Below are 5572 nucleotides of genomic sequence, written 5' to 3' on the forward strand. Positions count from 1 at the left end.
GAAGAAGACAGGGCAGGAGGGGGGAGGAGAGAGGGAAGAGGATGGGCAGAATGTAGAGAAACAGTGGATGGATGAATCCAGAGAGAGGCGGTAATGCAACACAAAGGATGCCAACTGCCATAAAACACAGAAGAAGACTTTATGACTTCAGTGATGTCACAAAGCCTTGATGATGTCATATATTTATTTAATATGCTAATGATGTCAGTCATTGTGACATCATCAGTAGCGTGACGTTAACTTTACGTAGCTAGAGTTAACACACGATTTCCCAGCCGCTAGGTTAACCTAGCGTTAGCTTGTTAAACGGTCATTCCTACAGTAGGATGTCCTTCGTCGGCTGTCCAAAGGATGTTTTTCAGCAGGCCAATCAGGTTTGGGCCATGCTGGATGAACTTTCCCAGAATGACCCCAACGCATACCAGAGGTTCATCGAAAAACAGGTGAAGGAGGGAGATGAATTCAGTGCAGCACCCGAGCTTGATTCCTGTTTGCGCACTGAATTATCGGAAGCAAAGAAAGGTTTGCTGTACATCAATATATGTGGCTGGAGACGTGTGCCTGCACCTCAGGATCCCAGTGAAGCAACACCTGTGTGTGGAGGACAACTGGAGACGGGCACAGATGAAGGCGGAGACCCATACACCGTGTTGGACGTGGCATTAAGCCCTGCAGTGCTACAGGAATGTAAGGACAGTAGGGAGATGGACCAAGTCTACATGCTGGCCCTCAGCTTTACGCAGCAGCAGCATGGGCTGAGGTTATCTCACCAGTACACCGTCATCAGCTGTAGCCCGAAGAGCAGCCTGGATGACTTGTACCGCCGCCTTCAGTTTCGCCAGCACCCCAACAGCACCAGACAACCTGATACAGTCACTCAGACCCCAGTTGAACTCCTACAGCAGATCTCCTCTCTTTGTCAGGAGGAAAGTGAAGGAGACCTGCCAGCCCCACTAATCTCAGGACCTGCAGAGCGCAGAAGGAAGAATTTGATCCAGGTCATTTCCAGCTCAACTACAGTGCACCCGCAGGTGCCAGAGTACCAACTTGAAGTCAACACGGATGCTGCGGGCATCCCTCGCAGTGTGGAGCTGACGGTGCAACTGCCAAAGATTTGCTCCATGTCAGAGTGTCAGCTTAGCGTCTCCATGGATGATGTCTTGTTAGAAGTGGAGGATGTGTACCATCTCCTTTTGCAGCTCCCAGAACTGGTAAATGAGGAGAGTGCTTCTGCCACCTTCAACAAGAAGAAACGAAGCCTCACTTTGAGAGTGGCTGTTCTGTGACGCATCAAATGATCTGGAAAACCATACGATGTTTCCCTTAGTGGTGCAACACACCTGGACACCCAGGAGGTGATTACTCCTCCTGCTGGCAGTGGACTGATGGGATTGAGGGGCTAGGAGCAAATTCTGTTACTACCCCAAAGTAAACTGACCAAGAGAGGATGAATTGCTTTTTACATTCATACTGGGATGTCACTACATATTTCCCACCACATCAGCATTATGGACATAATGTTAGACAAACAACAGATGAATCAATAAAAGCTTATCTTACTACTATAATCAGGTGGTGTTCAGCGGCGGCCCACACTTGCTCAACTGAGCATGCTCAGAACGTAAGATTGTCATCGCTCGAGTGCTCAATGTTTCTTGCCTGTGTTGATGACTTTAGTCAGACCATTATATGACGCCCTCCTCTCAAGAGGAGCGTCATCATATCACGGAGTCATACGCCAAACTTAATTTGTCTATTTGTTCATTAAAGTTGATTAAATCTTCTTACTAGTCTCTCATGATTGAAATGCCTTAAGGTCCAAATGCACTGAAAGTTTCTGAGACGCGCATCTTGAAGTACACCATTGCAGTCCTCCTCCTGGCTTTCCATCTCCATCAACCATAACCCTGGAAGGATGCAGAGAGGATTGGGATGAAATAACTTCAGTGTAAAGTCTTGTCAAAATGGTCTCATTCATGACAATGTCGTGTCTGACTCGGGTTTTGTGATGCCTGTCTCTGTTGTCCTCTGTCTCTGTCCCAGCCTGCTCTGTTGTCCTCTGCCTCTGTCCCAGCCTGCTCTGTTGTCCTCTGTCTCTGTCCCAGCCTGCTCTGTTGTCCTCTGTCTCTGTCCCAGCCTGCTCTGTTGTCCTCTGTCTCTGTCCCAGCCTGCTCTGTTGTCCTCACAGGCAGTGGCGCAGGCTAAGCTGGAGTCACGCCATCTCCATCGCTCAGTTGCCTCTGCCCCCTGTGACTGTGTCCAGCATAGTCCAGCTCAGCAGAGGCTTCCTCACAACACTGCCTTTGGACCAGAACCGCATGCTGTGGAACAGGCCCAATGGAATGAAAAAGACAGGAGAGAGAGATCATATGGACGCATGGCATTGGCGGCGGCCACAAGCAGAGACACCGCTGGATCGACTTCCGAAAATGTTGATATTGATTTGGGGACAATGAAACGACACAGACTATCAATAACATTAGCTCTATTTATCTAGACAGGCAGGCAGACAGACAGACAGCTATTGATAGTAATAGTTTGTATCTAACGTTAGCTAGCATACACTAAACTACATCATGTTTATCAACAAAGTCAAATTTTCACGTTTTAGCTACTCACCTCAGACAAATGCTGAGTCGTTCAGCAGGGCTGATGGTCTCCCTGTAGTTTTGTGCATTTTGGCGATAGTTGGCCCGATCCTCTGGAGTACTTGAAATGGGCATTGTCCAGGTGCAGTTCCTGGATGAGCGAATGGTACTCCTCAAACTGCCTCCTACCATGATATCATGGACCCACACACTCCTCCTCCTCCTGACAGCGGGATCTTCATCGAGATCCGCTGCTAAAGCAATTGCAAGTAATCTGGTTTTCATTGTTTACAGTTTACCGTCCGTGTGTGACAGTTACTTCTTCGACCGGATAACGTGCGCGACGATAGCAACAATAATAAGCGCTCTGTGCGCCGTGTGTCTGTACGCGTTGGAAGCGCTCTGGACATGGGCCCCTATCTTCCCACTGGCCTTAGGCGATAAACTGACGTTAAACGCAAAAGAACGTGCCTTGCGCCTGCCTCGGGAAGATAGCATCATGGTTTTAGGCCCCGAAATGCGCTTTACGCCGAAGAGGCATGGCGCAGTTCCAGAATAGGCCAGAATGTGCGTGTCGGCCTTAAATACCGGCTTAACGCTATCTTCTCCCCTGGCGTTAATTTAGCGTTTAGCACTTTTCAAAACCAGGCCTTATTCAGTGCGCCGGATATATGACTGTGCGTAATTGCGCACAGCTCTCCTCTGCCATCTCACTGACACTCTCTCTCCCCCCCTCTCTCTCTCTCACTCCCTCTCTCTCGCGTGTCAAACAGGCACAATGACCAATGAAAAAAAGTTGTTATAGCGTAGTTTTGAGCCCCTGTCATTCAGAGGCTGTTGCATCATCCTACCTGTAGTGGGGGAGAAGAAAAGGTAGCGAGAGAAAACGATATCATTCTGCCCAAACTTTCACCAATCTAATCTCATCATGACATCCAGCCAGGGATAGGCTATATTTTTTCTAGCCGATGCGTTTAGAACATTCTTTTCACTTTGATCTTGCTAATAGTGTAGCGTATTTACATCCTTGCTGTATTTAAACTGCAGTGAGATTGGTTTGAGAAGCATAATAATGTGGAATAATATATATGGAGACAGACGGGGATGAAAGAGGGAGGGGGGGAGCTCAGAACGCTTTGGTCGGGCTTTTCTGACCGGATTGGATCGCTCCGTGGAATGGAACATGAAAGGGACATTGTGATTTGTTTACTGCACTTATCCAATGAGCACGGTGTGAATAATTATACGCTTAAAAGGCGTGGTTATAATGCTTAAGGCCGCGTGTAGCGCCGACACGAGAATAGGCAGTGCGCCGGTCCACGCCCACTAATATGCGCCTGGCGCTAAGCGCTAATTTAAGGCCAGTGGGACGATAGAGCCCATGATCTCCAAAGCGCTCCGCGAAAAAGCTTTCTGTGGACATGGCCCCTTGGAGTATTCTATAGTCTAATCTCTTGTACTGTATGTTCTTCATAAAGAGCATTGAGTGTTTGTTTTTATTTGACTCTGGAAAGCTTGTGAAAATCAATATGTTCTTGTCATCTCCCTGGAATCATGAAAGGACGAAGTGCTACTCTTGAAGCCGTGTCATTTATCATTAATTCTTCTTGATCATGTCTGTCTCTACACTGCAAGTACAAAAAAAGAAGAAGAAAATACTAAGCTTTTTACAGTAAGGGCACAATTTTCTTTCCAATATGTGTTCATTATGCAGGACCTATGCCAGGATCCTGTTCGTAGATTTTAGCTCGGCGTTTGACACAATCCTCCCAGCCCTGCTACAGGAGAAACTCTCCCAGCTGGGCGTGCCCGACCCCATCTGCAGATGGACCACAGACTTCCTGACTGACAGGAAGCAGCACGTGAGGCTGGGTAAGCACATCACTGACTTTCTGTCCATCAGCACCGGCGCTGCCCAGGGCGGTGTCCTCTCTCCCTACTTCTTCGGTCTGTACACCAACAGCTGCACCTCCAGTCACCAGTCCGTCAAGCTCCTGAAGTTCGCAGACGATACCACCCTCATAGGGCTCATAACAGACGGAGATGAGTCGGAATACAGACAGGAAGTTGACCATCTGGTGACTTGGTGCAGTCAAAACAACCTGGTGTTAAATGCTCAAAAAAAAATGGAGACGATTGTGGATTACAGGAGGAACAAAGCCCCACCTTCCCCCATCACCCTGGGTGACTCCCCAGTCAACATTGTGGAGTCCTTCCGCTTCCTGCGGACCATCATCAGCCAGGACCTAAAATGGGAGCTGAACATCAGAGCTCTCACCAAGAAGGCACAGCAGAGGATGTACTTTGTGCGGCAGCTGAAGAAATTCAAAGTGCCAAAGGCCACGATGGTGCACTTCTAAACCTCCATCATTGAGTCCATCCTCACCTCCTCCATCACCATCTCTCCTCCATCACCGTTTGGTGATGGAGGAGGTGATGGAGGAGGTGCCACTCTCAAAGACACTAACAGACTTCAGTGCATCATCCGCTGCTCTGAGAAGATAATCGGATGCAACCTGCCATCCCTCCAGGACCTGCATGCAGCCAGGACACTGAAGCGGTCTCGCAAGATCATGGCTGACCCCTCCCATCCTGGCCAAAAACTATCTTCCCCCACAGCAAGAGACTGAGGTCTGCCAAGACCAGAACCACCCGCCACAAGACCAGCTTCTTCCCAACCACCATCAGCCTCACCAACAAGGCCCGGAAACCCCTTCCGCCAAGGACCTCACCAACAACCCCCCCCCCACACACACACACACACAAACTCACTAGAAAGACTCACCATAAAACTGGAATTCATACCTAATTTAATGCCTGTTTAACTCCGACTGTAAATTCATGTAAATTCCCTGCACATTTAATGTCTATCAGTCTGTAAATCTCATGTAAATTCAACGTAAATTCATATTTATCATCCACAGAACACTTCACCACTCATGTACATATTGTATATATTTACTCGATTTGATTGCACTTGCAAC

At 48.3% G+C, this 5572-nt stretch overlaps 1 pseudogene across 1 annotated transcript; it reads left to right on the forward strand.

The window, feature by feature from the left end:
• Positions 1 to 326: 326 nt before the first annotated feature.
• On the forward strand, positions 327 to 1286 carry LOC310780536 (PIH1 domain-containing protein 2 pseudogene; annotated as a pseudogene). Its single transcript has one exon. The product of its transcript is annotated as a PIH1 domain-containing protein 2 pseudogene (transcript).
• The last annotated feature ends 4286 nt before the right edge of the window (positions 1287 to 5572 follow it).

Source organism: Poromitra crassiceps, assembly GCF_964638095.1.
Source record: "Poromitra crassiceps genome assembly, chromosome: 8".
NCBI classification, from domain to species: Eukaryota; Metazoa; Chordata; class Actinopteri; order Beryciformes; family Melamphaidae; genus Poromitra; species Poromitra crassiceps.